A 14671-nucleotide genomic window follows, 5' to 3' on the forward strand; every position below is an offset into this window, starting at 1 on the left:
TCAATCAATGTTTTTATTCGTGCCCGGGAACAACCTTGCGGTCTTGGTACAGGTGCACTGTGTTAACATGTAAGGCAGAACAGGGTATAAAGCAATAGTACGGACAACACAAACAACGGACAAGCCCTAGAAAAATACACTTAAAAATTATAAAAAGTAAACACAAAGTCACAACACACGATAAGCTTAATGGTACTACCGCCAACACCAATTGCTAGAAAGAAAGAAAAAAAAATGCATTAAAAGTGGGGAATTTCGGCGTGAACGCCGCAAGTTAGTGCATACAGTTCAAATTTAAGTGATGGCCTTTAACGTTTTTACAAACTGCAGCGTGTTATTGTTAAATATAATAATAATAATAATAATAATAATAATAATAATAATCTTTAATAACTAATTCTTAGAGTCAGGATCAAGTTCTAGGTCTTGTCAAAGCCTCAAGGGCTTGTGGGACTAGACCCAGCAGTTGCAGCAAGCTTATCGAAAATGTTCACATTTGTCACGTACACACACTCACACACACACACGCACAAACACGAATCACAGACCGATGATATCTTTTGCTCAAGGCGCAAGTTCACATTTCTGTCGGTCTTTAAAAAGAGCAGGAAAACACGTAGTCTCATCAGAAAAAGAAACGCACACATACGCACGTGCAGTAGCCCGAGAATTCAATAAAGACCGTAGTCGTACCGAAAGCAGGAGCGAACTACCAAGGCCCCAACTTACTTCCTCAAAAAAAAAAAAAAAAGGCGCGCGCACATTTTTGCACCATTCTTTTTCTTAAGGAAAAAGAAGCTTTTTATACTTTCCAAAAAGAAAGGAATGAAAACTATGCGCAGTCACAGTTACTCCTAAAAAATTACTTACACAATTATTTTCATAAAAAAAGTTTTTCATGTTTTTTTTTTTCAATTTTCATCAAGAAAAAAAATATTCCTAGTGAGGTACAAAATATTTCTACCAATCACGTTTCCAATGATAGCTCAAAATCTGTAAAAAAAAAAAAAAAATGAACCGAAAAGATTACCTTATAAAACTAAGGTAGAAAAAAAGAAGATGGATGTCACTGTTTCATCACATCCGAGAACATGCTTCTCAGACGTTTTTTCAACGTCTTGTTTGAGTTTATGGAAAGCAGTGATTCTGGAAGACCATTAAAAATTTTCGGGACATAAAATGTGCGCAGACTTTCACCATAGTGAGTTCTCACCCTAGGAGTGACGAAACGTGGAACAGATCTGAGTTCACGAGATGGGGTAGAAGCGAGTTTGAAATCGGTTTCCCAGAAATCCCGCCAAACGACAGTTTGAAGGAAAAGCGAGTAAAAAGACGGCAACTCAAGTGAAGCGAAGAGGTTAGCATTGGATGAAAAATCGCTGTTGTATGAGACACTTTTTAGAATTCCTTTTAAAACTCGGTCAATTCTTAAATGCCAGAGAAGTGAACAATTGAAAAAGACAGTTATGCCGTACCTTAGTACGCTGTAAGCTATAGGGTGTGCATTACGTTCCTTCTAACTGACAATGGCATAAAACCTTTAATGTGCTACATCATGCACGACACGCTCCTCAACCGTTGACATACGTAAGACATGTGAGTGTCCCATGTAAGATCACAATCAAAGTGAAGAGCTAAGTACTTCACTGAACTAACATATTCGACAGGCCTACAATTACAACATAGACAACTGGAGTTGTGAAGGAATAGTGAAAAAGTCAAACTGACATTTCTTACTAGGATTACGGAAGCAGATCAGTTTTGTCTTCGAAGCACACGCGCTTGTTTGCCGAAAACCAGTCAATAATTTTAGTTGCGTCTGCCTGAAGCATTTCCATAGCACGCTGGTAGAATAGGTGCCGAGAAAACAAAAGAGTGTCGTCCGCATACTGAAAAATCGTTGAATTTGTCGTTACCGCAGAAATTTCATTTACGTAGAGGTTGAATAGTAAAGGCGAAAGAATGGAGCCCTGAGGAACTCCAGAAGTAAGGAAAACTTGCGAGCTGCGGGACATTGTCAACTGAAACAATCTGTGTACGATTTGAAAGAAAACTCTTGAGCAGAGGATGTTGTGGTTCACGGTGTCAAACGCTTTGGCTACATCAACGAAGAGGGCACACACGTACATGTTATCGTCGAAGGAAGAGTGCAAGATATCTGAGAATTTCTCAAGGAGATTAGTTGTACTACGACCAGCAACAAACCCGTATTGACTTGGCGAGATTAAATTGTATTTGTTGAGAAAACCGGACATAACAATAAAAATATGTTTTTCTAATATCTGTGAAATGCAAGATAGTATTGAGATCGGCCTGTAGGATGACACTTGGTTTTGTGCACCACCTTTGAAAAGAGGAACAACTATGGCTTGTTTTAAGTCATCAGGCACATTACCAGTTTCTATAACATTGTTTACAAGAACGAGGAGCACGCTTTTTAAAGAGTCATAGTTCCGACACAAGTCTCTAACTGTAAGGCCGTCTACACCCGCCGACCTGAGTCGCTTAAATCCAAACAGGTAGGGCCGCAACTCAGCTTCTGACAGAGAAGGAAGGAAAGCAGACTCAGAGTGAAACGGAGTTCCGGGTGTCGAATCCACCGCGCTATCAATTGGCACAGTAATAGAGTTAGTAAAAAAAATATTAAACGCGTTGACAGTACTCGCAATATCAGTCCCAAAATGTTTGCGTAATGTCTCAGTTACGTTCTTTTTTAGATAACCACGAAGCTCATTGACGACAGTCCAAGTTTTCTTGGAGTCCGAACGAGCGTCCGATATTTTTTTAGCGAAATAGGTTCGCTTTGTTGACCGAATGAGGGCATTGACTCGATTTCTTTGCATCTTACATTCTAGTTCGAGAAAGACGTTGTTGGGGGACCTCCAAAACTTCTTCCACAGTTTTTCTTTGCGACTTATAGCTTTAAGAATTTCTGGGGTGAGCCAGGGCAGTGAGGGTTTGCGTTTTTTAACATATACAACGGTCATCGATAACTCCCGGAAATTTCTAATGATGTCTACAAACATTGAGTACGGGTTCGTGCTGTTAACCGAGGATAGGAATTCATTCCAATCATATTCTTTAATTAGTCGGTCAAAAGTGTTGAAGTTAACCCGCTCTAAACGACACGCACTTTCGAAATGATTACCTTTTCTGGAAGGAAAAACACATTTACATGCGACAAAATAATGATCTCCAAGCTTTTGTAAAATGACAGCGGAGTGTATGGAAGCATCTGGAGCTCGTACGTTTACATGATCTAGGCAGGATGATACAAGATTTTAATTTTATACTTCTTCGCGGGTCGCACTCTGAATGGTAGGTATGATTCCATGCTCGGCAAGTAGTGATAAATAATCACAAACACAATTTTTGAAAGTTTTGAGGGTGTCAATGTTGATATCTCCCACCAAATATAAATGTGCCTCATTAGACAATTCTCTCAAATTTTCCCTCAGCTCCTTTAAGAAGCCAGAGCAGTCGACGAAGGAGGTCGGTAAAGTGCAAGCAAGCAAACCGTAGAGTTAGAATTAGAAACCCTCAGCATCAAGCTCTCCGAGTGTTGAAATGTGACATCAGTTTGAGTTGTTGACCATGAGTTCTTTATAAGTACGCCGATTCCTCCTCCTCTAGTAATTGGCCGTGTATAAAAGAAATTTTGAAATCCTAAAATATTAAACTGTGACAGATGATCAGCACTGACATTGATTTCTGTTAGCACAATTGCATCAATTTGGTCCCGCATTTGATCAACAACTGTCTTAAATTCATCCCAGTATTTTCGAATACTGCGAATGTTTATGTGTAAGACCACGAAAGAGTCGGTTGAAGAAGAAGAAAACGAGCTACTAAACGAGAGAAAATCGCCGTACTGTAAAAAACTAGCCACGTTGGTTATGTGATTAGGTCCAGGTCACTTCTCTGTTGAATCCGTACCGGAGAAGCGCCCTCATCTTTTTTGGCATAAATTCGAGCATTTTTGACCCACACAAATTTGTAACCGCGTTCCTTTCCAAGAGCACGTGCTTGCCAGAAAAGTTCTCTGTTGGTCTGAGTTAAGTAGGGTGACCACCCGTCCCGCGACTCGCGGGACTGTCCCGCATTGAGGGCTTGTGTCCCGCGTCCCGCAAGAAATTCCCAAATCTTCAAAATGTCCCGCATTTCATACTGTAGTAAAATTCACTCTGCAACTTATGGCGCTGCCGAACAATGGGGCACGGGGAAGCCCGGAGGTCGCTGGTAATCGTGTGAATCGCAATGGTACACCATTTTCTATCCAAGCATTGCGGGAAGCAACCGTCGTTCTTGAAGGAGAACCGACGCGCATGCTCCGTTGTGCCTCTCCCCTTGGTGTCAAAATATTCTAAGAAAGATTGCTTGCCAAAAGTTTCAATATAAAATATTGTAATTATTTCGAAATCGCTCTGTCAATGCAAAAGGGTTGCTGTGGATCTTGGTTTTTTTTTGGAACACAGTCACACAAGGCAAAAAGCGTGCAGCTCGGAACGGTTGAAAAAGAACATAATGTTAAAACTTTGTGTTTGACTATGTTGATAAAAGTAAGCGTTGACAGGAAACAATAACCCGAAAGAGATTTAATGGCTCTTATTTTTATCTGATGCATTGAGTTCAGCTACAGTCGATATTTATGTTTTCAGCTTCGACACATTTAATAAGACATTTATCATAAGATATATATTACTTTTAGTAAAAATTAATTAAACTTAATTGCTGCAATACAATTAGCAGGTGTATAAACAGCACATGATGTTACATGTAATAACAAAGCCTCGGTTCGTGGTGTGGGTGTTAATAAATTTCGCACGCCGAAAACGCGCGAAATTAACTTCTCCGGGCAAGCGTCCACGAAACGCGCGCGGAGAGGAAACGTTGACGCTTGCCCGGAGAAGTTAGAAAACAAGCCAAAGGCGGGTCGTGGTGATACTCACCACCAGGGTGTCGAACCGGAACCGAACCGAACCGAAAACCGGAACCGAACCGTTATTTTGAGCCGAACCGGAACTGAACCGAACCGAAATCTTCGTCGCCATCTTGGAACTGAACCGGAACTGAACTGGAAAAAAATATAACGGTAACCGGTTCAAAACGGCTCACGGTATTTTTTTAATTTTTTTTGTTAGTATTACAAATTTAATATTTGGGAATAAAAAAGTGGCATGTGTATTCCTGTACGTATTGATCAAATCATCATATACAGAATTGCAATGTATAATAAATCCTGGGTTTTTGCGGCGCTTTCTTATGGGCACTATGATTAACCATGTGCCACGTGTTCGCGTGACGTCATGATGTCAAGACATGTTGTCAAGTAATGTCACATCACGTGACCCCGTGAAGTCACGTGACTCACCGCGTTAAGTCGATTTAAATTGAGAACATCACTAGATCTATTAACGTTGTTGATACCGTGACGTCACATGACATCACAACTTCGCACTGAGAGTCACGTGACACCATGATGTACCCGATTGTCATGACCCTGAGTCGAATGCTCTGCTTCATGACTACCAGCATCGCCAAACATTCGGGTAACGGCTTGTGTTCAACTCAAAGATTATGATGGGCCCGAGCCCCACTAGAGCTAGAAACAGAAACAAACGACAGCGACAAGCCTCAGACGCATGCAGCATGCTCGCGATGGTACCTTTATACGGCTTTGAGTCGTTCGGTGCTCGTGAAGTTAGCACGAGTGGTTACAAGCCTACAAATGGGACCCTCGTGTGCATGATGCTCGTGTTTGAGCATATCCTTCTTTATTCTACAAAGCCTGTCAAATCGCGAAATACTTTGATTCGAGGCTTGCCGCTGTCGTCTGTTTCTGTTTGTCGCATTAGTAGGACTCGGGCATTATAGCCCAACTAAAACTCTATCTGAAGATCAGCCCATGCTCTATGCTTTGCCAACCCTGCGTATGAGTATGATAAACACTGACGGTGTATATATTAGCATCAGATCACGTGGCTGATAGTTCTAATTGCGTGTTGAGGAGGGGAAAGCTGTTTCATTTCTTTCTTTTGACTGCGCCTGCCATTTCGCGGAGGGGCAAGCTAATGGATGTTTTTGCAAGTTATCAACGTCAAGGATTACATCTTAGCGGTATCTACTGAACTTAAGGTGAAAAAAATGCTGTACAACCCATTTTACATGTATAAACACCATTGAGGCTCCCAAACATGTTTTTGTTGTTGCTGAACTGCCTCAGAAAGTTGTCCTGAGAATAGAAGTGTTGAAAGGTCTAAATGTGACGTATTAGTCCATCGTTACATAGAACTATTAGTGTGTACGGGAGGGATATCTTAAAAGAAAGATCCTGTAGTGGCCTCAGGGGGTAGCCGAACGTTGGCAGCCGCTCTAAGTCTCACAGGAGTGTCGTTCTCAAGTTCTCCAAGTTTCGACCGCCCCTGTATTTTGTTTAACCTTCACAGTTTGGTGCAAAGTAAAAGCAAGGAAGAATTACTGTTAACAAGTGATACAAATATAATTGTCGAATGAACACCACTCAATACGGAGCAGGCAATCCCTGAGGAATAAAATGTATTCTCTTGAGGAGCAACTAAAAAACAAAAAAAAAAGGGAGTGGGGAGGGAGGGGGGTAGTTTTAAGTTCCTCTGCCCCGCATTTTCGGCGCAGACCAGAAAGCGTGGCCTGGAAACGATAGTGACAGATGGGTAGTTGGTACAACCTTTATTTGCAAAAACACTTTTGCCAGAAAGCACGTTTTCGTCGTGCCAGATACTCGTGCCGTGCCTAACGACGATGCACCAACAAGAAAAATGTCTGCCTCTCAAATACATAGCTTGCACTGAGCGCGAACCTTTTGCAGCGTGCATTTTGCCCCACCGGATTTGATTTTCTCAGCAAGAATAAATCACAATGACCACCAGCATATAGTGTGATGACGTTACGTGCATGTCATGTTAAACTGTTCAGCTTTCTGGTGAAATGCGACGTTCGCAACACTAGCAGTAGACGTCCAAAGTGTAAAGTTGTGTAGTATTTATAACAGTCTCGCAATGATATACGGCAGCCTAATGAAATGTTGGAGCACATGACTGATAAAGAACAAAGTTGTGCAGTGAGGTCCCAAAACAAGTGCACGTAAAACCTAGGATAACATTAGCCTCCCGAGGCAGTATCTCGCGACGTTTAGAGCCGAGGCAAGCTGATGTCCAATTGTGATTTGTATTAGGATTCTAAGAATCTTCGTTCGCCCTGTGCGCAATTTATGTTTAATTAGGAATATCATTTTATGCATTTCTATGCATCTCTTTTTGCAGTAAAGCGTTGCGTAAGGGATTATTTATAAAAATTTTCTGTCATCTCCTTATTTCTGCACATTTCGTGTATTTGCCTTCCGATATATCATCTGACCACAGTCTTTCTTGGCATACCCTGCAACCCAGTATTTTACACTGCAAAACAGCTAACAAAAGCACGTTTCCGAAGACTCAACAGCTGGAGTATTTTCGAGTATCGTCCTTCCGTGTCGGTCTCAGGCGGTTATGTGAGCTTCATAAAGTCAAATTCATCGATGATAATAAAAATATATTTAATTACTGTCTGAAGATTTGGCAACATTAATAGAAGATCCTCACCTCAAAGATCTATAAGTAAATGCACCCTCAAATGATCTGAAAGATGTTCGCAAATGGTTTTCGGCGCATTTATCCTCGATAGACACGTTATAGGTGATTTGGGAAGGCTTTAAATGAATTTTTGATTTTGAAGCTAATTTAAATAACTATGTGTTCCTCACGCATATATAACTTCTCAAATATATGCAAGTTTATTATCGCGTTTTTTTATGTGGTGAACAGAACTTTTACTTGTCTGTTGGTCGGACCAAAACAAAATACACTGGGACGAATGGTGGAACTATGGCGATTACACACGCAAACTGTCAGAAAGTGTCCAATTAGGTAGCTTTCAAATCGAGTAGAGCATGAAATACGACTTTGTTCTATTTAACGAAAAATCATCAATTAGCGAGGGTGATGCTTATTTGCCAATTAAAATGACCGGCATCTTGTCAAGAACAAACCTCAACATCCAGGCTATGCCAGTTTAACCACTATAAGAAAATGTTAACTTGGGTAAGCACTGTTTAAGGCCCGATTCGATCTCAGTAGGTGCTTACGGATTAGAGTGAACAATTTCAGTCACTCCTTTTTGCATGATTCGTCGCCCGGATTATGGTGCTGAGAGCTAACAACGCTGGTTAGAAAAAGAAGCATAGCGATTGTCGCTTAGTGTTTCTATAAAATATAGACTGGAAGGGCTTGTCCTGTCATTTTAAAAATTTTATTGATTTAAGCTCAGTCGTGTCGTCATCATATATATATAAATATTGTGAAATATATTTTGTAAAACACATTTTATGGTATATATGGCAACGAGGTGCCCATTTCAATATTTTATGCACTGTAATTAATTTCTTAGTTTAAGGGCAAAACCACGATTCAACTTCTAATGCTGCGATGCAAAGTTGCACCAATCACGGGTATTTTAGACAACCTACCTCACTTCGCGAAAACATTTCGACTCAGGTACAATATATGTGACTCTGGTAAACGAAGGGATGTTGAGTCGTATAAACACGAAGTTTTGTATGTTAATGTAGATTTTCTTTTCTTGTTGTGTGGAAATAAGTAACATAATTTTATGATTTTGGTACGTGAAAATAAAACTGGATTAAAAAAATGATAGAAAAAAAGCTATATACTGTAAATGACTTATTTTTCGTGGACTCAATATTTCGCGATTTAGGTCAAAGCTGAAGTTTTGGAATAATTCGCGGGTTGTAATTTCCGCGACGCGGTGGAATTTCAATATAAAATCCAATGTGTTTACATTTAACCAAAAGTGTTCGCGGCACCCATCTTTCGCGAATATTAGGCGATTCGCAAAACTCTGACAAATTAGGCCCTCGCAAAAATTAGGTCGTTTACAGTAGTTAGTTTCACGGCGTAAATAGTGCCTATTGACCGAACAACGCGGAAAATATATTCTCAATTTAGCGGGTTAAACCGGTTCGAACCGGTTCGAACCGGTTTGAACCGTTATTTTTTGCGCCCCGGAACTGAACCGGAACTGAACCAAAAGCCGTGAACCCGAACCCGAACCGAACCGAAAACAATATCGGTTCGACACTCTGCTCACCACCACGGCTCGCCTCCCGTCCCTCCCGTCTTTCGACGCGCCGGACGGCTGCTTTGGTGATGGTGATGACGTTTAGCTCAGGGTTGGGCGGAAATACTCAAAAATGTATTTGGAAATGCAAATACTGGGATACATTAAAATAGTAGCTAAAATACTGATACTAAAATATATCTGTAAAAATGTTTCGCGATATGTATCGGAAATACATTTTAAATAGAGGCAAAAAGTATTTGGAAATACAAATACAGGAATACATTTTAGGAAGCGCAGAAATACAGATACTGCGATACATTTTTGAAATTTGTTTTAGACGCCAATTGAGATGAAGCTTGAAGAGGAAGTTTTTGATCCCGAAATTACTTTCCCGTAGGCTCGGCAGTTTTGCCTCGAAGGTAGTGGTTTCGGTAAAACATATAAAATAGCGCAAAAAAGGCAAGGACAAGAAGTATACAGGACAGGCGCTAACTTTCAACTAGTTTCATTCAGGAAAAGTAAACATATATACACACGACAGGCAAAGCAGCACCACGTAAAAGTTTATTAATTTTTTACCCGATCACTCAATAACTGAAATGCATTACAATGAAGTACAATAGAAGTGCCGCTGACACATGCCGTCCCACTTTCTTTTTTGATAAAGAAAGCTTCCAATAGCTCTCGAGCGACCGTCTCTCTGCTTCTTCCTAGTATCCTTACCTGCCGAAGTCGCGGAACACAGCCACTTCTGTTGCAATGTATTGGCAAATGCGAGCCATATTTATTTTTTACTTATAATGCCTGCTCCCGTGCTCGGTCATTGATGCACCGCCCGGTCTGGCCGATGTATACCTTTTCACAAGTCAGTGGGATTTCGTAGACCACACCCACTGTGTAGTCCACGTAAGGGGTGACGTGTTTCTTATCACACGGTGTTTTTGCCTTCTCATTAGAAATGCGGGCGCACAACCCAGCCAACTTCTTTGGGGGAGAGAACACAACGGGAACATCGTACTTGCTTGCAACTTTCTTCAGATCGTGGGCAACCATGTGTATGTACGGAATAACTTCTGATATTTTTGTTCTCTGCCTCGTTGGGACCTTTCTTTTCAACCCCTTCATTTTTTGTAGGGCGGTCTCCGCCACAGAAACAAAGACAGAACACGGGAAGCCAGCCATTTCCAGTCTAGAAAATTGATATTTAAAACTAGCATCCGTCTGAAGGTCACAAGACTTCAGTTTCGGACGGCGAGGAGTCTTCAATGGGCTCAAAAAAACGTTCCATCAGGGACTGGCAATGGTACCTTCCCTGACATCCTGTTTGTGTGACGAAGGATGCGAAAAGACTTCGTCCTCTAAATAAATTCGATGTCACCCTAAATCCCACCAAAACGTCACCACGCCCCAGTTCAATAAATGCCCCTGTCAACATTGATCACATGACTTCACGGTGGAATGAACTGGTATTCTTTATCTGTAGGTGTGGCCTTGAATATGAAACTACCTCACTGCTGTTTGAAAGGACAATAAGTACTTTCGTTGTAGGTTACCTCGTTGAAGATCGTACAGGCAGTATCATTTGTAATTTTTGAGAATAGTGGACCACCTGAAGCAGGAACACCTGTCTTATCGTCTGTTGCGGTTGAAAAAAACGGTGTGGTGGCATCCCTGTTGCGAACGTCCTTTCTGCCGACCCTCCGCCACCGGCGCATGAATCGCGGTCCTCAAGTCTCGCCTAGCATCATCCAAACAGAGACCTCGTGGATTGCTACCTGATATTGCCGGCACAGGTACGAGCTCTCCGAGAAACAGCGCGCTCGAGACAAGTCGCAGGTTTAGTACGACGAAGTCTGCGTCGGCACCGCGAGGCCACGTCTGGCCTCCTTCCTGGGTTTCGGATCACCAGGGCAGCGGGTCACGTTCACATCGACTGATGACGTACCATTGAGCCGTGCAATATTACGGGCGCAGCCACAGACGCATTCCAATATGTGTTGAACTTCAATGCGTGAGTCATCCTACTATTTCAAATTAACCACCGCCAGGCTCGTGCTGCAACGGACTGTGTCTCAGCTTTGCCGGCTGGGTGTACTATGTACGCTAAGGCAAGAGAGACGGTTAGCAGCAAGTATTGGATGCCAGGAAACAATGACTCAAGAAATCCCTACATAAGGACCTGCGGCAGAAGACGCTCCGACTCCACTCCTGGCACGTCACCTGGTTCGAGTCCCCGACTGCGCAACACTTCTCAGAAGAGAAAAGAGGACGCATAGAAAAATAGTTTGGAGAATCGAAAGGACCCTTGGTCAGCATAGCAACAATGCCCCAGTATCCCCTAAACTTAGAAGAATGGATAGTTGGGCGCGTTGGTGGGAATTCATCTTGGGACACAGCGCGAACAGACGAGGACGAAGAAGAAACACACGGGACGAGCGCTGACTATCAACGGAATTATTTTAATAGGAAAACACATGAACACGACCATTCATATTCTGCAGTTCACGCAGACGGGGGGTGAACTGAAAAATATGAATGGTCGTGTTAATGTGTTTTCCTATTAAAATAATTCAGTTGATAGTCAGCGCTCGTCCCGTGTGTTTCTTCTTCGTCCACGTCTGTTGTTCGCGCTGTGTCCCAAGATAAATCCCCTAAACCTAGTGCCCTCAAAAAAAAAAAAAAAAAAAAAATGTGTTTAAACTTTCTTTTTTTTAGGGAAGGGGGAGGGGGGGGGGGGGAGTGTTACTCAAGAAATGTTACGGAATACATTTCATCCTGATTGTATGGCGCTACAAAGAAACATTCCAGATGTATTTCGATACAGGAATACAGATACTGGCGAGAAAAAAACGTATCGCGATACAGAAATATAGATACAAAATGTACTTCTGAAATACAATCGCGATACATTTTTATATCGCGATACTGTTCAACCCTGGCTCAATGTTGGCTACGCCCACGCCGCAGCCTTGACTACGCTGTTGATAGACAGCCGATTTCGGCAACTTGGTGAGTTGCAAAGCTTGCCGGACCGTTTAAAGGGGCACTGACACGTCAAAATCATATTGTTTTTTTTTTTTTTTTTTTTTTTATCCAAAACGATTGAAAACGCTGCCTAGATGTTACGCTCAGAATTGGAAACTTGGGAATTCAGTATTTTGGAAGTCAAAATACAATTTCCAAATGCCGAATTTGAAGTTCCCGTGCGATCCGCGCCAGTGCAGTGATGTGAAATATTGAGCCATCCTGCGAGTAGAGTTTCTCAGACGCCTCCGAACCGCCGCCACCCGAAGTGTCGTGTTTGCCGGCGTCCCGCGAACAATCGGTTTCCTCCGTGCGTGCAGAATATACTTCACTTTCGGGTTTGGAGTTATTTTTTGGTCCTTTCAGCGATCCCAAATTCTTTGAGACGATGTGAGGTAGAAAAGAATATGTAGATGGCCTTTTGTGAGTGAGGGCCACGTCGCGCCGGTTTTGCGTGAAAGGCTGCCTCGGCAGAGTCACAACCGAAACTGCGATACACAGACACCATATTGTTTTGACCGTTTGACGATTTCCTTTTTGAAGTCTGAGAGGTCGTCGAGCACCTAGAAAAGACCAATTCGTCCGATTCCGCGATTCACCGATCATCATCTGCTACTGCTTTGCAAGGAGGATAGAAGGTTAGGAGAGGGCATGCCGTCGGCCGCGTAGCCTCCACAAGCCATTCTCCCTTGATGCCTCGCCTCTTTCTCATTTTCCTCCTTACTCTCCTCACTTATTAGGCCAACGTGACCACATCACATGACAGTAGCTAGCCTTCGTCTAGCCTTCGATCTGATAAAACCTACCGGACGGAGCGCGCGCAAGCCTGCAAGGGATCCTTCTACAATCAACCATCCATCTCACACGTGACATGTCACGCGCACCAATCGCCAGAGAGATCTACGGTCACGTTGGCCACAACATCGTTTAAACTTTTTATGACTAGGCTTCACCAATATTGCAACGTGCCCCCTCCTCGTACTTATAACCTCCTTGGCTACATGCTTCGAGCGCCGCCATGTTTTCTGAGGGAGGATAAAAAGCCAGGGAGCGACAGCACACCGGACTCCAATTTTCGGTATTTAAAAAAATAAGGGCCGTAGTGCGTTCGCAATTTCGTTAGAAAACATATTTTAGGAATGCTGTTATTAAATGTTATAGGAATGTCGCTTACAAAGCTTCTAAATTTCATATTTGGCGTCACAACTCAAAAGAAGCTAAGAGGTGAGAAGCGAAACAAAAGCGAAAAAAAAAGCAAAAAAAAAAAACGCTTGGGACGATTTTTATGCTATTTTTTGTGTGTTTATGATTACACCCTGCATCGTTAAAAAAAAAAAAAGAAGATTTTTGCGTGGGTAAGTCAGAACTGCGTCGTAATATTTGACGCTGGCCTTACTGCATTGTTTTTTTTTTCTTTTTTCTTCTCAAAAACAAAAAAATGAAGCGGAGATGTTTTGGAACTTCATGTAGGAACACTACTTGTACGAAGTGTAGTAGCCATGGACCATATGGATGTTGCTAAAGGCAAATAAGATCACAAAATTACCTCGACTCCGTGAGTGAAAATGTTCTGTCTCCCATAACCCTTTTCTTTACAGTTGCGTCCCCAATGTTACGAGAGGAAAACTCAATTGTTTGTGTGAATTACGTGGATGCAGCTCTAAACAATGTTCAGAGCATAGGAACAGAGTAAAGAAAGGGAAGAAAGAAAGACGTTCACAAATTTCTGTAACGCTAAATTAGAGCGCAGCTCTTGAGGAGGAGGAGGGGAGGGTATGCCCCTCATTTTCCTCCTCCCGTCCTCCTCCCTTTCTCCTCCTGCGTCCCCTCCCATCCTCCTCCGCCGTACCCTCCCCTCCTCCCAGTTTTCCCGCTACAAAGCGTGCAGATGCCTTCAGGTCTACCCACTATTTTCTTTTTTTTCTATCGGCCAATAAGAGTTCGGAGTTTTGACATGCCTCACTCGTCCGACGGGCGTCGGAGGGAGCACTCCCTTTTGACCAGAGCCTTTTATATCCAGTATAAAAGGCTTTGCTTTTGACATAATCGCAACCCCTGTCCAAGAAGCAGACAAACTTGCGCCCCTGCCGTAAAAAAAAGTATCGCAACCGCGTGGTGGCGTAGATTCGCCGAGCTCCATATTTTGCGTGTGTTGACGGCGGTTTTTATAAAGGCCCGACCAGTAACGGAGTACCAGTGCGTAACGTGGATTAAGCAACGGAACACAACACATGACGAGCGCTGTCCTGTGTTGTGTTCCTTTTCCTTGTTACGCGCTGTTACACCTACACCATGTTCAACTTCCACCAACTAGCGTGTGGCCGGTGCCATCTTGGCTGCTCGCGCGTATGGTGCGTGTTTTCCTCGCTTTACGAAGCGACGAACACGCACGTGCTGGGCTGTGAAAATCTCACGCTGGGCTGTGACTTTGTAACGACAACGTTTGAAATGGGCGCCTAATATGGTCAGTACCGTAGCGCCTTAGTGGCCGAGT

This window comes from Ixodes scapularis, unplaced genomic scaffold, assembly GCF_016920785.2.
Source record: "Ixodes scapularis isolate PalLabHiFi unplaced genomic scaffold, ASM1692078v2 PGA_scaffold0__279_contigs__length_252992795, whole genome shotgun sequence".
NCBI lineage: Eukaryota > Metazoa > Arthropoda > Arachnida > Ixodida > Ixodidae > Ixodes > Ixodes scapularis.